This window comes from Capsicum annuum, chromosome 7 (assembly GCF_002878395.1).
Source record: "Capsicum annuum cultivar UCD-10X-F1 chromosome 7, UCD10Xv1.1, whole genome shotgun sequence".
Taxonomy (NCBI): Eukaryota; Viridiplantae; Streptophyta; class Magnoliopsida; order Solanales; family Solanaceae; genus Capsicum; species Capsicum annuum.
In genome coordinates, this window is record NC_061117.1 from 129,640,840 (window position 1) to 129,663,668 (window position 22,829).

The following is a 22,829-nucleotide window of genomic DNA, read 5'->3' on the forward strand; positions in this document are numbered from 1 at the left end:
ACCAACTATTCTATCCAATCCAGTGGTAAATTCCGCAGCAGCTAGGATTCGGGACCTCACCTGAATGAACCTTCTATCTTTCTTCGGGTCTAAGTCTGATAAAGACCCTCAGGAGTTCATTGACCAAGTCCAGAAGGTCATTGATATCATGGGTGTTACTTCTGTTCAGAGTGCTGAGTTAGCCATATATGAGTTGCAAGATGTGGCTCACACTTGGTAAAAACAGTGGAAATCTGAGAGGTAGATGGTGCAGGTCCTATTGAGTGGGAGGAATTTTTCATGGCTTTCTTAGATAGATTTTTTCCCCAAAAGCTGATGGAAACTAAAGTTCTTAAATTCATCAACCTCAGGCAGAGAAACATGATGGTTAAGGAGTATTCTCTCAGATTTACTCAGCTAGCTAGATATACCCCTCATATGGTTGCAGACAATAGGGATAAGATGAGCAAGTTCGTGTCAGAGGTAAACCACAGTGTGGTAAATGAGTGTAGGTCTGCGATGCTGAATAGTGATATGACCTTAGCCCGACTCATGACCCATGCTCAGCAGATAGAGGAGCAGAAGGTTAAGACTATAGAGAGGCAGAATAAGAGAGCAAGATCAGGAAGTTTTAGTTTTGCTCCACCTAAATTTGAGGGAGAAAATCGTTCACAGTTTTGTCCTAATTAATCAAATCTAGCTCATTCTACAGCCAGTGCTTCAGTTCCTAAGTTCAAGAGGGTAACCAAGATAGAGCCCCAGGCTCTAAGTTTCAGGGCAGTGTTAGCAGTGCCCGAACTAATCCCCTATGTCAGACTTGTGGTAAGAAACACAAGGGTATTTGCAGAGCCGGTAGTGATGTTTGTTTCGGATGTGGCAAGCCAGGCCACAGTATCAAGGATTTTCCTCAGTCAGGTCAGCAAAAACATCTCCATTCCCCAGCTCAGTTTGGTCGCCTGAATCAGCAGGGTGCCACTTCCAGTGCTAATAGTGGGCAATGCCCAAACGGACTATATTCTCTTCAGACCCGATAGGATCAGGAAAATTCTCCTAATGTCGTTACTGGTACATTACATATTTTCCATGTTCATGTTTATGCTTTGCTAGATCCAGGTGCATCCCTGTCTTTTGTTACTCCCTTTATAGCAGGAGATTTTGAAATCAGTCCCGAAATTTTAGCAGAGCCTTTTTTTAGTCTCTACCCCAGTGGATAAAACCATCACAGCCCGGCGGGTATATAGGAACTGCTCGGTTATGATATTTCAGAAAGTCACCTCAGCAGACCTAGTTGAATTAGAGATGACTGATTTTGATGTCATTCTCGGCATGGATTGGCTTCATTCCTGCTATGCCACAGTCAACTGCAAAAATAGAGTAGTTCAGTTCTAGTTTTCAAATGAACCTGTCTTAGAGTGGCAGGGTAGTACTTCATCTTTCATGGGTCAGCTTATTTCCTACCATGGGCGAGGAGAATGATATCTAAGGGATGTGTTTATCATCCCGTAAATATTAAGGATTTTATCTCTGAATCTCCCAGTCTTGAATCAGTCCCAGACTCTCAGAGATCATCAGCTATTCGCCAAGTTCAGCAAGTCTAAATTTTGGCTAAGATAGTAGCATTTCTTGGCCACATTGTCTCTGGTGATGGCATTAGAGTAGATCCTCAGAAAACCAAAGCAGTAAGGAATTGGCCTCGCCCTGTCTCTCCATTAGATATCAAGAGTTTCTTGGGTTTGGATGGCTATTACAGATGGTTTGTTAAGGGATTTTCTTCTATTACATATCCTCTGTCCAGATTGACTCAGAAGAAGGTCAAGTTTTAGTGGTCAGATTCATGCAAGAATATTTTTCAAGAATTGAAGACTCGACTTAGCTCAGCTCCAGTTCTAACCCTTCCGATGGTTCAGACAGTTTTGTGGTATATTGTGATGCATCCAAAGTAGGTTTAGGTTTTGTCCTTATGCAGCATAGTAAGGTCATAGCCTATGACTCCAGACAATTAAAGCCACATGAGAAGAATTATCCTACTCATGATCTTGAGTTAGCAGCCATAGTCTTTGCCTTAAATATTTGGAGGCATTATCTTTACAAAGTTCATATAGACGTCTTCACAGATCATAAGAGTCTCCAGTATGTCTTTTCTCAGAAAGATTTCAATCTTCGTCATAGAAGGTGGTTAGAGCTTTTGAAGGATTATGACATAAGTGTCCTTTACCATCCAAGAAAGGCCAACGTTGTGGCCGATGCTCTCAGTAGACTCTCTATGTGTAGTATTTCTCACGTTGAGGATAGTAAGAAGAAAATAGCTCAGGAAATCCATCATCTTGCCAGACTAGGCATTCGCTTAGCCGACTATTCAAAGGGTGGTGTATGTGTTCAGAGTAGTTTAAAGTCATCTCTAGTTTCTGAGGTAAAAGAAAAACAAGACAGCTATTCTAGCCTTGTCAAGCTAAAAGAGTCAGTTCAGAATTAGAAGGTTGAGGTTTTCTCACAAGGGGAGATGGTTTTCTTCATTGTCAGGGTCGTTTGTGCGTTCCAGGTGTAGATGTCTTAAGGCAACTAATTCTTGTAGAAGCGCATGGTGCGGGATACTCTATTCATCCAGGGGACACTAAGATGTACCGCGACTTGCGAGAGATTTATTGGTAGAGTGGGATGAAGAGAGATGTTGTAGATTTTGTGGCTAAGTTCTCTATATGTCAGCAGGTTAAGATAGAGCATCAAAAACCTAGTGGTTCCATGCAGGAGTTCACCATTCCTACTTGGAAGTGGGAAAAAGTGGACATTAACTTTGTGATGGGTTTGCCTCGCACTCGTTATCAGCATGATTCATTTTGGGTCATTGTAGAAAGAATTATTAAGTTAGCTTATTTCCTTCCAGTTCGTACTTCTTACTTAGCCGAGGATTATGCGAAACTCTTCATCAGGGAGTTGGTCAGATTACACGGTGTTCCCTCATCTATTATCTCAAACAGAGGTACCTAGTTCATCTCTCACTTCTGGAAAGCATTCTAAAAAGGTCTTGGTACCCAAGTCGATCTCAGTACAACATTTCATCCTTAGATAGATGGTCAAGCAGAAAGCACCATTCAGACTCTCAAAGTTATGCTAAGGGCGTATGCAGTTGATTTCAAAGGAAGTTGGGATGACCACTTGCCTTTGGTTGAATTTGCATACAACAATAGCAATCATTCCAGTATTCAGATGGCTCCATTCGAAGCTCTCTATGGTAGGAGGTGTAGATCTCTAATCGGTTGGTTTGAAGTTAGTGAGGCCTTAGTCATAGGTCCTGACTTGGTATTCGACTCCTTAGAGAAAGTTCAGTTGATCAGGGAGAGATTTCGGGCTGCTCAGAGCCAACAGAAGTCTTATGCAGATGTTTGTAGAAAAGATCTCGAGTTCAAAGTAAACGACTATGTCTATAATTAAGATCTCTCCCATAAAGGGAGTAAAGAGGTTCGGCAAGAAAGGGAAACTCAGTCCTCGCTATGTCGGTCCCTTCAGAAATTGCAGTCGCTTCGGCAAGGTAGCTTATGAGCTTGAATTGCCTTCAGATCTAGCCTCAGTCCATCCATTCTTCTATGTCTCTTTGATCAAGAAGTGCATAGGTGACCCAACAGTTGTAGTCCCTATTCAGATCATTGACATTCAGAACAGCCTCTCTTATAAAGAGATTCCAATTAAAATCTTAGACTATCAGACTCGTCGATTGAGGAACAAAGAAGTCCCTCTAGTCAAAGTTCTTTGGTCAAATCAGTCTCATGAGAAAGCTACTTGCGAAACAGAAGCAGATATACGTACCAAATACCCTCACCTTTTCTCCACCAATTCGGATCAAACTTAAGGTAACAATCCTTCCTAAGCTTATTCAGTTTTATGTTCAGTATTCAGTATACACTTGGTATTTATTGCCATTGCATACTCAGACATGCGTTCATGTGTCAGTACAGTATTTAATCATGCATCAAATATGCATTCTCACCTTAAGAAACTCAGTTTATCAGATTGCTCAGTTACGTATTCATGTATCAGTTATCCATGCATCATATATACATAATCAGTATGCTATGTACAGTTTGTCAGTCGTGAGATCATGTTCCAGCTATTCATGTTCATATAATTGTTTCCCCTCCTTGTCAGTTTCATTCGAGGATGAATGTTCTCAAGGGGGAGATATTATAATACCCGTGCCTTTTCCTAGATAGAAATAATCTTAAGAATTCTAGGACTTACTTTGAAATGCAAATCTATTTTTGTACATGCTGTATTTCTGAGATTTTCACTTTCTATTACGTGGAAAATTGAGTTGGATTTCCAACGATACCAATTTCGTCCGAATCCGACATCAAACGAAGGAGTTATGGACGTTTTACTCAGAACTGTCAGAATTGCCCAGGTACGATGGTCCAGTTGGTGGACCGTCAAACTAGTGACGGACTACCACTTGGATCGTTACTTCAAAGGCAGAAGGGCCCCATTCTAGTTAAGGCCTGACGGCCAAGTTGACGGACCATCAACTTAGTGACAGACCACTACTTGGACTGTCAAAGCCATGCCAGTTGAGCCATATTCTGGATAAGGTGTGACAGACGAGTTGAGGGACCACTAGATATTTGACGGACCATCACTCATACCGTTAACCCTTATCCAGTGAAGCCCATTTCTGGTCCACGTCTGACAAGATAAATGATGGTCCACCTAGAGTCTGATGGACCGTCACACGCCACGTTCAGTTTATTTCCAGGTCGTTTTAATAGGGGTATTTTGGTAACTTACCACTCATCTATATAAACCCAATTACACCCGATTTCATCTAGTTTTCATCATTCTTTCACTACAAACAACTAGGGTTTCTCCCTAAATTAAATCTTCATGACCAAGACTTAATCTTCTTCAAGAATCAAAGGATTTCAAATCCTTCCAGTTCAAAAACATCAAGAACCTTGAGTCAGGTATGCGTAGTGTTCATCTATGTATCCCTTTCGTTCATAGAGTTCAAGAACCATGATTTTAAATGAGAAACTTTGATTTCCTTGTTGCTATGTGATGTTGTTCATGTCAATGACCATTGTTTAAACTCCAGACTATTATTTTAAGATGATTTCCATGAAGTATTCATGTTTGTGGTTAAAACCCATGAAATTGGGTGGTTCAAGATGATTAACATTTGTTGAGAAAACCAATGCCCAAGGTGTGCATGTAAGGTGTTTGTTAAAATGCCTAGGATGCTAGAAGTCCATATTTACATGATTTTATGATACCTAAATGACAAGTTCATAGTAGCTATACACTCAATATGAATTCCATGCTATTTATGTGTTGCTATTGTTGTGGTGTGAAGCATGTGTGATAATGGAATTATAGAACATGTACACGAAATATATCCATAGTTTCCCTACCATGTTTGAGATGTTGAATAGACTCATGAAGTATACTATCCCTTACTTATGATATTATGAATTGTGGACTCAAATCTTGTGATCAAGTCATGTCATGTGTGTCAATTTCCTTCTATCGAGTCCTGGGAGAATTCATACCCAAAACTATAGTTATGTGCCTAGAGCCATGTCATGTTATCACGATATCTTCAGTCAAGCCACGTTCCATAGAATTCAGTCATTCATGTGACTCAGGAAACCTCTGAAACCTTATGATCTCAGTCAGTTATCAGTATTATTCCATCAGTCAATGGAAATTCAGTAAATCTAGTTCAGGTATAGTCAGTTAAGTCATGTTCAGTCTCTTCAGATGGGATTAGGAGTTAGCACTGAGCAAACCCAAGGATGGAAACTCACCTGCTTCAGATGAAGGTGTGATTCTTAGAAGCAATCCTTGCGTTCCAGAACTATGTAGCCAGCATAGGTTGAGACATCAACACTGCCAGCTTGAGGGTTGATGGGGCAGATATCCGTAGTTCTCTTTTGGGGACACTTCTAGATTTGAGGGTCACTCACAACATGTCTTTACCCGTGGTATGGTATTGACACCTTCCAATCAGGGCAGTGATTGGGCCCCAGTTTAGCTACTTTAGCATACATGGGGCATGTCGGTTGAACAACTACCTCCCACAATTTCAGACTCAGTCTCAGTAAAAGAACTCAGACAGTTCTTCAGATATTCGTATACCAGGACTGTTAGATACAGTCAAATCTCAGTTATAGTACGACACTCAGACAGTTGTATCAGATTCAGGACTGTCAGATACAGTCCCTCCTGCTATCAAAACTACATTTTTAGCCATTTATTAGCATACAAATTTATGTATCACGTACTCATGATCTTAGTTACTATGTATGTATGTTTTCACTCTTACATTCATATCAGTCAGTCAATTAGCATTATTCATGAATGTAAACCCTTCGTATTAGCCTACCTCACTCGTATACTCAGTACTTCAGTTGTACTGACATATTTGCGCTATGGTGCTTTCTTTTCATGTTACACCATAGGTTCAGAGACATGAGTTCCAGACCAGCAGTAGCAGTCGCATTCAGCACACAGAGTTGCAGTGAGTCCTCTTCATTCGAGGACGATATTACTTGATTTATTCATTTATTAATTCAGTTAGTTTTCAGTTTACGGAGTTAGTTGGAGACATGTTCCTTCAACTCCTTTTTCAGACAGTACTTAGAGGTTTTCAGATTTAGTTGTTTTGGGTATTTACTACCCACATGGATGTCATGTTTTGACAGTTTCTTTATTCAGTTGAACCTTATGGTCTATTGTTCATGTTTTCCGCATTTTATAAGTATATTATACAGTGTACAGGTACAGATATCAGTCATGGGTTAGCTTGTGGTCCTTCGGGGTCATAAGCACCGTGTAGCATTCTGATTTAGAAAATCGGGGCGTTACAGTTAAAAAGGCATTTTAGTTTTTCCCCCTCTCCCTAAACACCCAATTCATGACTTAAAACCCAAGAGAGGCATTATTTCCGCATTCATCATTAGTTAACAAGGTTCCCTCTCTTCCTATTATCAAGAACATAGAATCAAAAGTTTCTTCCAAGGTCCCAATTTCAACTTTTCTTCAAGAATCCAAGCAAACTCAGGTATGTGAGGTATTCATCAATGGGTTCATTTCACCCATTGAGTCCCAAAATCCTTTCTTTGTAAGTATAAACCATTTTCCCTCTTTTGACGAAATTTCAGTGTCATGTATGAATTTATTCAACTTTCTCTTAATAGTTTTGAATACAAACCATGACAATGTATTTTCCCATGTGAATTATGTTCTTACATGCTTCATAAACTCTGTCACTCATGTCATGTTTAGTTAACAGCATGTTGATTATCAATTTATGAATTTAACCATGTGAGCATATTGTCCTTATAAGTTTAACGTGTCTCCATACTCATAATCATGGATTTCATTAGTTTAGTGAAATATACTATGTTTTAGGTTTGTGAATCATGAATATCCTTATAGTATTTTGATGGTGTTATTGTAATTAATGTATTATTCAAAGCTGGTGGGTTATAAACACCTGATACTTATATATTTATGCATGTTTCCAATTTTAAGCAACAAGTTAGTCAGATCATGATTTTATCATCATATTCTTATTATATTATTCATGTTGAGCAATTATCAGTCGTTAGTACTAATAACTTTAATCAATACCAGTGTCAGTTCAGTTAGTAATAGGATTTAGCATCGATCGTACCTAGGGATGAAGGATCACCCATCAGTAGAGAAATGTGATCTTTAGTAGTAATCCCTAAGTTCCAGAACTATGTAGCCGTCAGAGGTTATGAGATGTCACCCACCAGTAGAGAACTGACACTCTCTTAGGGGTCACTCACCAGTAGAATACTAATACCCTAGTCCCTTAGGACATCAGCCTAGTTGATCTACACAACCAGTGTTAGTTCCTATGGCAAGGTACTGACACCCTTCCAACTGGAGTTACAGGTTAGACCCCGATTAGCTTAGATTAGGGCATGTCGGTTACATGATAGCTCCCATAGTTTTAGTTTAATACTCAAATTATATCAGTTCAGGTTTGCATGACCAAGTGTTCAGTTTACAGCTATTCAGCCAGCCAGTTTTACAGATTTCTTCAGTACATGCTTTACTTGGTCTTGCATTCATGCTCAGTATCTATATGTACTTCAGTTAGTCCTTATCTAACATACCAATACATTTCAAGTACTGACCACATACTCTCTTTTACTCTATATTGATTTCATAATATAGGTTCAAATGCTGAGTTCCCCGATCGCCCTTAGCCAGTTTAGTGCCACTCAACAATAGTTGTCGTGAGTCCTCATCCATTGAGGATAAATTATTTACAGTTATTTTTAGTACCTTCTTTATTTCAGTCAGTTGGAGTTAGTTGGGGAGTTTTCCCATCAACTCATTATGTTTTAGAGGTTTTTAGATAGTCAGACTTGTTTTCAGTTGTATTAGCAGTTCAAACATGTTGGGTATTGTTTCGGTATTACATCTTGATAGAACTTCTTATCAGTTTAGATTTCACAGATGATATTTTATTATTACTTTGTTCAGTACTCACAGTAGATACCAGATCATGAGTTAGCTTGGGGTTACTTGTGGCCTTAAGTATCATGTTACGACTAAGAGGTAGTCTTAGTCATGATAATATCCATCCTTGCATTGTCAGTAGTATTAAAATTCTGTAGCTGCTTGGTGAGGTCCTTCACTTCAGCATTTAATCCTTTGACCTCCTTTGTTAGTGTAGTTACCTTGGATTTAAACTTTGCATTTTTAGCTCTTAGTGCTTCTGCAACATCTAGTCCATCAAAAGATAGCTACTTGTTTCTTAATGTTATATGAAGAATCTCAATATCTTTGGCAGCCAAATTCATTCTCATGTCCTCCACCTCCTTACTCAAATTCTTATGAGTAGCAATCAATTCTGAGATTTGGACATAGTTCCCATTTATCCTTCAATATACTCATTCTCAATCAGATAGTTTAAATTGAACATCTATTTAGAAGTCTTTGGAGCTTGTTTCTCACCAATAATTCCAAAATGATCAAACACCTTATTCAGGAAACACCCATAAGGCATTCCATGTCTCTCTTCCATAGCATGCGCAGCTTTGAACTTATGTTCAATCATCAGGGCTGGCAGACTAATGAGATCAAACTTGCTCAAACACTCCAATACAGAGAGATCAACAATAGATGCTATTGTTCTCTTCCAGACCTCGGCAAAACTACTTATTTGCAAACTCAAAGACCAACTGGAGTTCCCCCTTAAGGAACTACTTTCTTACACCAGCAATGGAAGTCTCACCAACTTTGAAAGCATCAATCATAAATTCTACTAAGGGCTGTTGTTTTAATACAAACCTCACTCTAATAATAGGAACATCCAAAATCTTCTCCAAAAACTCTTCATCCAACTTTACTTACTTGCCTTGAACTAAGACAGATAAACTCAACCCATCATTAGAAAACTTCATGGTATAGTAAAACTTTCTCACTTCACTTTAAATACAGAAGAAACTAGTTCCTCCAGGAGATGTAACCATCCCTAGTGTTTAACATATTTTACCAACTCAACTATTCCAGGTTGTTCAAAAATCCTAGAATCAAACACTCTACCTGTCAGAACTTTTTGAGATCTCAGCATCCCATTCCTTTCTTGTTTTGTCAGAGCCTTTCCTAACTCTTCCACCTTTCTTATTTTAGAACCACACAAGCTCTTCTTTAGCAACATTTCTTTTTATGGGACCAGTTCCCTCGGGCATTTTTATTTTAACAACAATATATTTCTTAGGAGTTTCACTCCTTGATATTGTTTGAGAGGACTTGGTCATCTTTCCTTCTTGAACCTCTTTTCTCTTCTTCTCTATTTTCATAGAAACATAAATATCAACTTCATCACCTTTACCAACCTCAAATACCTTAATATTTTCTTCATCTGTCACAGTCCAACCTTCTTCTTTTAGTGGTGTAGACTTGTTTGCTTTCATAGCATCTCCCATGAACTTTTTTTTCACACTTCCTATAGCATAAGTCTTAGTCACTTTCATAGGCTCCTCTACCTTATCTTTTGCTTTACTTCCCTATTGTCTATGCACAGACCACCTCAAAGGCAAGTCATCATCATCAACCTTCTCATCTTTCATAGGGGTTGCACAAAAGAATAAAGATTCTTTGCAGACACAGGAGTTTTGTCAAATGAAGGGAAAGAAGGGTTATCAACTGCAGTATCATCCATCCCAACAGAACTCTCCTAGGATCATTAGCCAAGAAAATCAAATTTCAACACCTAGTCTTTCCCTGCTAACACACTTCTGGAGGTGTTTGAATTATTTACAAGAAGATATTTATCAAAAAGTTGGGAAAATGGGATTTGATTCTGAAGGGGTAGGAGAACTAGGTTTCTTTAGGTTTTCATAAAGGACATCTGCTTTTAGATTTTCTTGAGGGAGTAGCAACTTAAGAAAACTTAGTTTATATTGAAGAACCAAAACCTTCACTGATGTCAACAACAATGACTCTCTTAAGGTTGGATTACCATTTTTAGGGCTTTTTCCATGGTGGATTCTACCATAGATTCTAAAAACTGAGAAAGAGTCAACAAATAGGTTTTCAGTGGAGGGTGTGGGAGATGGAACAATTTTTAACTCTTTTGTAGGGATTGAATAAGAGATTTTGTAAGACATTTCAAATATTGGAAGAGAAATTTCAAACAAACAAAGATAACTTTTGGGAAGAAAGAATTCGTCTTTTGAGTGAGAGGTTTAGAACAAATTTTGGAAAAGTGACTAAAAAGAGGAATTTGATTTTGTTTTTAAATAAGTAAAGGGGTGCAACATTTGGAGTTAAAGAGCATGTGATACGGGAACGGATACGAAACATACCAAAACAGCCAACAACACAAGAGAAAACCGACACTAGATTAACAACAACTCACGACAGCAACACAAACACGAGATAGGGAAGACAACATACAAAACAATAATTGCAATAAAGTAAAGATAGATAGTGAGATATAGACTATTACAAGAAATAGGAACTAAAGTGTGTATCAAACACTAGAACCCCTAAGACTCACAATAGCAACACCACGCTCTTACATAAACCCAAGAGGAAATCCACCACTCAAGAACTCACGTTTCTAAGCAAAAATGCAACACAAGTGAATCCACACTATGTGTCACCCTAGTTTTGGTTTTACTCTCTTTCTAGAGAGAAGACTTATTCTTTCAATATTCCATATCAATAATCAACTAAGGAAATAAATCCTAAAATGTCCTACTTATAGTCTATTACAAAAAAAGACAAAATAACCAAACTGCCCTTAATGAGAAGGGGCACCTATGGAGTGTAAAGAAGGAGCATAAAATGACCACTACACCCTTCAACATATGCCATCCCTTGTGTCATTTTAGCCTTCACAATTATTCTCCATCACTTGAAGGCTTGGATGTTTTATCGAGGCAAGCTCCCAAGCGACCTTCCACACACGGAATTGATCGATTTTGGACTCAAAGTGGGTCTCCCATGTGAGTCCCTATGCCCTCATTGTGACCACAACTAGATTCTCTATGTGTTGCCCTTACATAATGTCATCAAAAGCTATGATGGCCATTTGGATTGTATCATCCTCCTCTTTTTGAGAATGATTCGACCTCAAATCCATACCTAGCAAAATCAAAGATAGGACAAACAAGCACAACATTCTCATGGCATGAGGGTTAGGTTTAGTGTAAGAAATAACACCATCATGTGAAAGGGGTACTCACTTGAAATATAACCATGAATCCTTTGTTATTTACATGAAAAGCTTAGTGAAAATATCATAAAGGAAGTTTCTATGACAATCACCAAGAGATAATGAAGCTACAAAACTCATAACGTCATCACCAGAGACAAAATGTAAGATTACCATTAACGTAAAAGTCATAAGAAACAATTGCTTTATCGCCTCTTCAAAAGACCACATCAAGAGTGGTGCCTCAATTGAAGTCAAAGTCCACAGAATACATATAGCAATGTCACTCAACCAAGTGGACCAACCAACAAATATCCTATCTCCGTACAAAACCAATCCAAAACTATCATGGTTGTCATCATTAGCAAAAAGGCAGTATAGAAAGAAATCAAGTGAAAAGGCATACACAGATGAAGATAAGACATTCAAGCACATACACATTCTTTCTTTCAAACAAATAGACAACTTGGCATCCACAAGTTGGGGTTCACTTAATCTACGCACAAGTGTGTCAAGCAAGGATGAACATTTAGAAGAATTACCCCAAGGAGACAATGGCACTTTTACTCTCGGGTCAATTTTCAAGGAACAATCACCTATTGGATGTCTTAAATATTCAAGCAAATCAAAGCTTTCATCACCCAATTGGTTATTCCTTTCCAAGACTACATATTTCCTACCCTTAAGAGTACTCTTATCTCTCAAGAAGAGATTTCTATCTTTAGGTGGAATGTTGTCATACCATAGAGGGTTAACATAGAGTCTATATCCTTCAAGATAAGATATACCTCCAACATCATTCTCACTACTGGGTTTATTAGGAGTGATTATATCATCCTCAAACAAGATATTATACCTTAAGAGAGAATAATCTATCCTATGGGCAAATTTAGAACAAGCAAGTTCTTCACTCTCTGAAATATCATTATTAAGTTTCAAGGATGTTTCAAGAACAAGATTATCCCTATGAGCCAGGAAAACTTTAGAATACTTACCATAAGACAAACTCACGGGTTCATTCCTATCCTTTGGACCAATATTTCCTTTTACATGATTACCATTAGCAAAACTAATATTAAGGCTTTCATCACACAATATGCTCAAAGAATCATCTCCAATCTCTTGATCAAATCTATAAACATCATCACTAACTTGAGCCACATCAAATATATCATACACATGCTCAAGTAGTGGACTATGTTAATGAATAAGTTGATCATTATAGACACCTTCACTAGTTGTCGGCAACTCACATACCAAATTAGATTTACCTTGGTTTTTACAAGGGTCAAATAGTGTGTAAATACTATCATTACATGATAATATAACCTTATTAAAGTCACAACTGCTAGCACTAGATGGACACAAATCATTCTTACGATAAAAATCAATTTTGTCATCTATAGGATCAACTAGTGCTTCCTTACTTACAATAAGAATTGGATCTTCTTGAAACCTAGTAATACTAAGAGTATCACAAAGGGAAGGCTCATGCAAGCCTTTTTTAGGAAAACCACCAACTACATCCACTTGGCTACTACTAGCCATATCACAATATTCTAAAATTGTAGGAGTGTCGGAGATAGCATATTTACCTTGTATCTCATATGAGGAGGGCATTGGCTTCCAACTCCTTTGCATAACACCAACTCCATTTATCATCTTTAAATTTCACATATGATAGCTTCAAGATGAGCCAATTCAATAGGACTAAATGGAGGAATTGGATTCGGGGAACTAAAAATTTGGCATAGCCTTTCAAGGTTCTATTTGAATTCTTTAAAAGGGTTCTTGAAAGCATTATTATCCATGATACCTAATAAAAGACAGAAACAAAGAAAACACACAAGTTAGCTTAAAAGTATCCTTACCACACTCTCTCACACCTTTGGTTACCTCACACTTTGCTTCACAAGTGTTGAAAATTGGCTTGTAATCCGTGCAAAGTTGAGGGATGAGTTCTACTCTTTCTCGAAATAGATTTTTGTTTGAAGAATCAAATGAAATCTGGTTCATACTTGATCCAAGGATTTACAACAAATCAAAAAGATAAAAGAACACAAGAAATGCAAACACGAACAAAATGGACTCAAAACTAACTTGCAACCTAGTAGGTGATTACTAGTTTGTCAATTAGTACTAGAATCAATAAATGAAACTAAGCAACAAGAAAAAGAAACTAGAAATCTAGAATTTTGAGCCTTAGGTCATTTTGATGGTTGGTGACATAGTAGCCATGTGGCAGCCTTGGTTTGGGCATCGGGAGTTATTGAAATTTGAATTTTGTTTTGTTTTTCAACTTGAATTATTCAATCTCAAATTTGGAAGAATGGATTTTTGGCTATAGTAGGCCAAACAAGACTTTGGATCCCTTTTTCAAAATTCAAGAGGCTTTGACTCTCTTGCACCTTTTTGGCAAGACAACCTTTTTGAGGGTCTTGTCTTCGTTCCTCTTTTGTCAACCTTGAAAAATGCCCTTTCTCTTTTTTGGCAATAAGGTTTTTTGAAAGACCTATTGTCTACTTTCTCCTTTTGTGTTGTCTTGGAAATATTTCCAAGACAAACAAAGACCACTCTTTATTTACCTTGATTTTTTAGAACAAACAACCTCCTTTGAGGATTTTTCTTCAACACAACATAAAGAACAACAAGAACATTCAAGAATGGAAACCAAACCAAATGAGCTCCAAATTGAATGATTTTTGTTTCTTTTAGCTCACGTTGAACTCCATAAAAATAACAACACATTTTCAAACCCACCTCTTCAACAATAACATCACAACACAATTTCAAGACACCAATCCTCAAAACACAGCAACCTTCAAATTCCAACAACAACTCAAAAATAGCTTAAAATTTGGATCAAGGCTCAATTAGTGTTAGTGAAGAAGGGGATAACACTAGAAACAACCAAAATACATAAAAATCTTCTAAATCTAAGTTCAAATTTTGGCCAAAGACCAAAAATGGGACAGAATGTTTCTTTTTTGGATTTTTGATTTTTCAACACCTCTTTTTTTGTGATTTTTGAGTCAATAAGCCAAAGATTGATTCTGCAGGAATGAATCAATCCTTGATATGATATCAAATAATACAAGAATGAATATGAAACACACCAAAACAGCCAACAACACAAGAGAAAATCGACACTTGATGAACAACAACTCACGACAGCAATACAAACACGAGATAAGAAGGACATGATACAAAACAACAATTGCAATAAAGTAAATATAGATAGTGAGACATAGACTATTACAAGAAATAGGAACTAAAGTGTGTATCAAACACTTAAACTCCTAAGACTCACAATAGCAACACCATACTCTTACATAAACCCAAGAGGGAATCCAACACTCAAGCACTCACATTTCTAAGCAAAAATGCAACCAAAGTGAATCCACATTATGTGTCACCCTAGTTTCAGTTTCACTCTCTCTCTCTCTAGAGAGAAGACTTGTTCTTTTAATATTTCATATCAATAATCAACTAAGGAAATAAATCCTAAAATGTCCTACTTATAGTCTATTACAAAAAAAAAGACAAATAACCAAACTGCCCTTAGTGAGAAGGAGCGCCTATGGAGTGTAAAGGAGGGGGCATAAAATGACCAATACACCCTTCCACATATGCCATCCCTTGTGTCATTTTGGATTTTAAAAGTATTCTCCATCACTTGGACTCTCAGATGTCTCATCAAGGAAATCTCCCAAGTGACCTTCTACACATAGAATTGATCTATTGTGGACTCAAAGTGGGTCTCCCATGCGTGTCCCTGTTCCCTCAATGTGACCACAACCGGATTTTGAAGTATTAGCCTTGCATAATATCATCAAAAGATATGATGTCCATTTGACTTGTATCAGCATAGGACATGTCTGTTCCCTGTAGGTGCAACCCTTTATTTCTTTGGGGATTTGATATCTTTCAAATAGGTGGGAAAGGACATGGCTTTTCAGACAAAAAATTTTATGTAATTTTTTAAGACACACATGAATTATTGATAAATGGTATTTTTACCACTCATTCATACTCATTTTTCATGCACAATGCCTTGATTTGAATGCATAGATAAGATAAACTTATGGTTAGATGCACTAATATCCATCAATGCAGTTAAAAAGGCTAAAAAGGTCAAAAGATATGGATTGGAGCTGAAAATAACAAAGAGGAAGCATAGAAGAGTGCAACTGAAGACTTGGATTGCTCAACCCCAATTACCATAATCGCGATCCTCTAGCTGCGGTCATGGTCAGTCAAGATGATCAAAGCAATGTGGTCATGGAATCTAACTGTGGTTGCATGGGCACGGTCGCAGTCAAATACATACAATTACGGATCAGCGGGAACTGGACCAAAGGCAGAATTATAAAATGTCATGGATGAATCTCAAATTATATATAAGCAAAAACCTTTTCTTCTTTGGGTATTGCTTGTCTCACCATATAGTTTTGAATTCTAAACTTGAAACCCTAATTGGGAAAGTGTGTAATCAACTTTGGAGACTCAAATTTCTTAGTTTCTTGTTAAAGAATGAATGTTTTGGTTGACCTACATGGTATATCTCTTTTTACTTTCTTCATGAGCAGCTAAATAATTTAGTCTTGGAATTACATTGAATTAGTGTGTAATTGTGTATGGATATTATTGTGTTTGCATGGATTTTAGTTGTTGATTATGAATTTCACCATTACTTAATAAGACCACGTATACTTGCATGTGCACTTGGGCGCTGTCAGGAGGCAACCCAAATATGCCACGAGAGTGGCTCGTATTATTTTTTTTATGTTCTCGTAGTGTAGATATTGTATTTTCGATTTGAATAACTCATGCATTTGTGGGACTTTGTATTGCATTGAATGAGTTTTGAAAAGGGTAAAGTGTGAAAGTTTACTTTGAAAATCCAAGAAGAAAAATTTTGTGAAAATTGAGTAAAATGCTGAACAAGGGGAAACATGGGAGAAAAACTACTCTCAGTTACTGCAATCGCGGCCAACTTACATGATCGTGGCTACATGATGCCTGCAGTCGCGGCCCCTGACCACGATCGTGGTCATTTCAGTCATTTAACCCTTAGTCTCGTTCATTTCCCTTACACTTTCTTTTTAAGATTTTTCTCTCAAATCTAAGCTACATTATTGGCCAAGTTATAAGATCTCGATCAGCCTCCATGCATATCCCTCTTGCATAACAACTCCTTTAGGTGACATAAGCCTTTGCTTTCATTTTGGAAAATAGGCCATTGAGTGCATGAATAAGAAAGGGCCTAGAGTTTTAATTGTTATGCTTTACAAGTGGTCATACTTATTATTGTTGTGGTATTGGTTGCTTGATTGAGGTGTGCACACAAGTGGGGAAACCTTGAGAACCCAATAGTGTGTACGGTAAACAAATGTAATATGCACATCTTGTGTTTGATAAATTGCTCAAATAAACTTTCAATAGTAGCATTTACTTTTGAAGGGCACATTCACACACACTGGTAGCATTGTTCACATGACCTTAATTTTTACACATATTGTAGAACATACTGGTAGTCTAGAATTGGGAAGAAGTTGAACATACAGAATAGACATAGAACCAGCCTCAGGTGTCACAATCGCGGTCATAGACTACGATCACAGTAATGCAAATGTGGCTCTTATACCGCGATCGTAGTGACTGAGGGAAGGTTCCTATCATTTCAAAAATATTGTACTCTACATTTTTAAGTAGGCAACCCCTAGCACCTAGTCCAATGAACTTTAAGGTTCAATCTAGTACAACTTGCATGATTCAACTGATATTGAAAGATATAATGCGTGTTTAGTGCTTTCAGGAAAATCCTATGGATAAGTTTGATCATATCAGATTCATGGAACCCAAATGCCACACTCACTACTACAGTGATCTTTCAAAGAAAAAGTTGCTACTGGAAAGAGGAATTTGTTTAGATAATGTACCAAAAAAGCTACCGATTTTTTATGACAAACTTGAAGCTACAGGGTTAAGGTGCTTTGCCCTGGATCCATGCCTTGAAAATAAGCAATGGGTACGAGAATTTTATGCCAATATTAGTGCAGTATCTTTGTCAGACTCAGTCAATGTGATTGTAAAGATGCGGAGGAAGCCAGTGAAAGTTGGGGCTAAGAAAATCAATGATGTTTATAGGCTCAAGCATGCAAACATGGGTGAATTCAAGGAGAAGGGGTGTAAATTAGGGAATTTTTTAGAACAACGCCTATGTCCCAAAAAGGAAGTCTCATAGACCAAAACTAAAAGAAATATCTCCATGAATGACTTCATTTTCGAGGCTCGAATATAGTTGCACATTATTTGTATCCGAGTGTCTCATTGCACCCATATGATGATAGTCCCTGAATTGCATGCTCAGATGGTTGCTTGTATTCTAGACGGCATACCTTTGGATGTTGGTCAGCTTGTGGTCAATGAAATAGATCATTTCAAAAACCGTGGTGGTACAAATCTCTTTTACCCTTCTCTAATTACTGAGTTGTGTAAGAGAGTAGGGGTAGAATAATATGCTAGTGATACATGGGTGCTTCCTAGTGCCCCCATCTACCCATTATTGAGGATTCGAGGAGAGGGCGCACCGGGAAAAAACAAGAAAAGAAAGATCAACTTGGAAGAGCCAACATGTAGCAAACCTGAGCCTCATAGGCCAACCACCATGGGACCTCTTGAAGAGATCTAAGTTAATATTATAACCATTAAAGAGCTTATGGCAATCTTGCCCCAAGGGTCGGGAGAGCCCTTCACTACACATCACTCATATATGTCACATATCGATTATGATGAGTAGAAGGAGGACCAAAAAAAGTAAAAAGCTACTATTTATCGGCTTGAGGAAGCCTACTCCTTTTTTGCGGCATCACACCGAGAACTTCGGAGCACACATAAAAAGATGATCACTAGGGAGAAAAAGAGGGACGAATTCTTTACCAAGATAAGAAAGGGATGAAGGGCCTTTGGATAGTTCTAAAGCCCAGAAGCAGGCTTCCTACTTCTTGGGTGGACAGTGATGATGAGGACCCAACTAAGTGGTTAGATATTAGGAAGGATGGTGATGATACAGGGTCTGCGAGTGATAGCAGGCCTTGATGCTATTTTAGAGAGTGCCCTTATCTCTTCTACCCTTGATTATTTATGCATTGGGGACACTGCTACCTCGTTAGTTGGGGGTTTTTCCTTATTCATAATATTTGGGCCTGTATTATTGATATTTCTGTATATTTCTCTGCTCTTTTGGATAATCCTTGCCTCTATTTTTATTAGAGTTGTAATATTCAGATACACTGATGGTGCCCATATTTGCATAGACTAGTTATTTGTTTTTGCTAGTTGGGCCTTTTAGTTTGAATTACACTCGATGAGTCTTGCCATCATGATTGGGCTTCTATCAGTAGGTGCAGGGAAAGTCTGAGTACCTATGGCATTGAAGCTATAAAATGCAAGGAAAGTCTGAGTACCTGTAGCATTGATGATTTGGGATCACATCCATATCCATTGGTAAAGTCTGAGTAACCATATGGGTAGTTAGCTCGCCCTGTGATTCATAATGTGAGACTATTGCTTGAGTTGTTGCCATAATTAGCAAATTATGCATGGTGCAGATACAAAGTCAAACAATCCCCTCCATCCAAAAAATTTTACAAAATCTACAGGCATGGACGTGAGAAACTTTGTAACAATATTTTCCTTATTTTTATGACTCCGAGAATTGTCGTTGGAAGGCTAATGAATACCCCATCTTTATCTCGAGCGGGTAAAATAATTGAACTCTCTTGACGGTACTCACATGCTATTTATGCAAGGTTGATTGTCTTCATCTCTTGTGTACTTGTGCTATCTAGAACTTGCCCCTCTAGTATTTCATAGCTAATTTAGATTGTACTTGGTTGGAGAAATGATCTGAGGCCATCTTTGTGATTTTGGTACCCACTTTAAGCCTAAAATGCCTACCCTTGCATAAATGTAATCCCTCATACCCACTTCGAGCCTTTGGACCTTTCTTTGGCAAACATATTACAAGCCATGAACCATTCTTTTTATCCCTCTTTTGAACCATACCCTTCTTAAACTTGAGAATGTAATTTGAGACAAAAAGCCTAAGTTGAGGGTGGAAAAGATTGAAGGAAGAAAGTTTGATGCCACAAAGAATTAGTGTATGCCTAATGTGCCTATGTTTTGAAAAGAAGTGAATAGGAAAGGAAAGGACCCAACAAAGAAAATATAGCCTTAAAATTGCAAAAAATTAAGATAAAAGAAGTCGGTGAGCAAAGAAATCAAAAAGTAGGCATGGTAAAAGAAAGAAAGCAAGGAGAGTGTCCCATAGTTATAGAGAAAAAAAAAGAAATCTGATAAATATGATATAGAAGTTCAAGGAATGGTGTAGCCATGTTGTTTCCAAAATAATATCCTACCCTATCCCAACCCTACGTTATAAGCTTAGAAAGTTTTTCAAGATCTCCAACCGCTTACCTTATTTGTAGTGGCGATTGAAATTGGGGCAAGCCTATGGTATAGTGCTTGTTAACATGGAGAACTTCTTGAGAGAATGAGGGCTTGCACTTAAAGTTCCTTGTTGCATGATAGTAACTAGGGGTGTGGAATTTTTCTTTCTCATGAGGAGGCATCGAGCTAGTTGAGGTGGGTAGTTTTGTCATCTCCCGCACAATAAGTAAATAAGGGTATAACATGCAAGTTATTCTTAGAATGTTAGTATTTATTACATGGTCACTCACTAAAGTCTATTGCATCCTTTGGTATTCCACTTTATAATGAGAGGAGTGGTTAGAAACTTATTTGTATATGTGTGAAATGCTTTTAGTTGTGGCACTCAAGTTGAGTCATCATGATCATTGATTGATAAAATAAGGGCACACATTATCTCATAATAGAGGGGTAGTATTGCTTGAGGACAAACAAAGTCTTAAGTTGGGGGTGTTAATGAGTGGTGTTTGTACCACTCATTCATACTTATTATTCATGCACAATGCCTTTATTTGAATGCATAATGATACAAACTTGTGGTTAGGTGCACTAATATCTACTCGATACAGGTAAAAAAACTAAGAAGGTCAAAAGATATGGATTGGAGCTGAAAATAATAAAGAGAAAGCATAGAAGAGTGCCACTGAAGACCTGGATTTCATCAGCCGCGGTTACTGGGACCGCTGTCCTCTAGCTACGGTCATGGTCAGTCAAGATGGTCAGAGCAACGTGGTCACAAAATCTAATCGAGGTTGCATGGGCATGGTGACTAATACACACCATTATGGATCAGTGGAAACTGGCCCAAGGTAAAATGTCATGGACAAATGTCAAATGATATATAGGAAAAAACCCTTTCTTCTTTGGGTATTGGTTGTCTCACAATATAGTTTTGAATTCTAAGCTTGAAACCCTAATTGGGAAAGTGTGTAATCAACTTTGCAGACTCAAATTTCTTAGTTTCTTATTGAAGAATGAATGTTTTGGTTGACCCAAATGGTATATCTATTTTTACTTTATTCACGAGTAGCTAAATAATTTTGTCTTTGGATTATGTTGAATTCGTGTGTAATTGTGTATAGATATTGTTGTGTTTGCATGGATTTTAGTTTTTGAGTATGGATTTCACCATTGCTTGAGCTTATGAGTTGGGATTTGATTGGTGAAAACACCAAATTTCCAAATGGGTTTGATCGGTGAAAGCTCAAGCTCTAGAAACCTTTTGTCATCCTCAAAAGAGGGACTTAGGTGAACATTAGGTAACCTATAATATCCTTGAAAGAGGGTTATCGGGGGACAAGGCAATGGTGAATAACTTAGTCTATGGTTTACTACCCATTGCAATCTTAGAAATAAGTATTTAGGAAGTGTAAATCGTATCAAGAGCATCATCCTAGAAATAGGGATGCTTGGTTGAGATTTTATATGGTTATATAAACTCCACACTTATTAGGTGCTCGAAAGATCCAATGGGTGAAATGTTGTGGTTTTATCGAAAGATTGACCTCAATGGCATTCGACCTAGCCTATCCATTACTTACCAACTAAATTCCTTGATGAACCAACATTAACCTACATACATTACCTCTAAGGAGACATAATCCCAAGATTCCTCCAAACGTTGAATTTAGACCAAAGATAGCATTCACTCCGTACTAGTTAAAGTTTGTGTGAAGAATTTTTGACGCCCTCCCCCCTATTTACTTATACATATTATTTCTATTAGCATTCCGGGTAACATTATAGTAACTTAAGCACTCATAGGTTGGAAGTTTATACTATTCACTCCTTAAGATTTGACCCTAATTTACATTGGGTTACTTTACAACGACCGTCTCATCCCTCAAATAAGGGAGTGAGTTGAGCGTTATTAATGATACTGACCTATGGGATGGGACCAAGTCCCTTCCTTGCTTGAATGAAATTTTAATTCATGTCTGTATCATCTGCTCCCTTTCAAGAGTTTCTCACCATGTGTGTATACCTGCAAAGGTATGGTACTGAACTAGACCATATTGCACAAATTGAAAAAACGATACCTGCCTCCTAATTATAGCCAAAAATTGAGGTACTTTATCCATTTAGGTAGGCTAATTCATCTTGATCTATCCCAATCTTAACGTGTTTTTCACAAATTTCTCCTTATGAAGTTCCTTTGTGAAAATTCCATCCACTTAGTCCTCTGCCTTATAAAACTTCATACAAATAGTTCCCTTTACAACATTGTCTCCCATGAAATGATGCCTCAAATCAATGTGCCTTTTCCTCTTATGATGCATAGGGTTCTTTGCTATATTTAGAGCACTTGTGTTGTCACACATTAGTGGAATAGTGTTACAGACAATCCCAAAATCCTTCAGCTATTTCTTTATCCATAGCAATTGAGCACAACAAGAAGCTGCAATCATATATTCAGCTTCAGCAATAGATAGAGCAACTGAATTTTGCTTCCTAGGCCCCTAGGAAATTAGAGATGAACCAAGGAAATAATCCAATCCTGGGGTACTTTTTTATCCACCAAGTACCCAGCATAATCCGCATCAGTATACCCTACCAGATTAAGATTATCTCCAGATGGATAGACTAGAACTAGGTCCCATGTCACTTTTAAATATCTGACAATTCTCTTGGCTACTTTTAAATGAGACTTATTTGGACATAC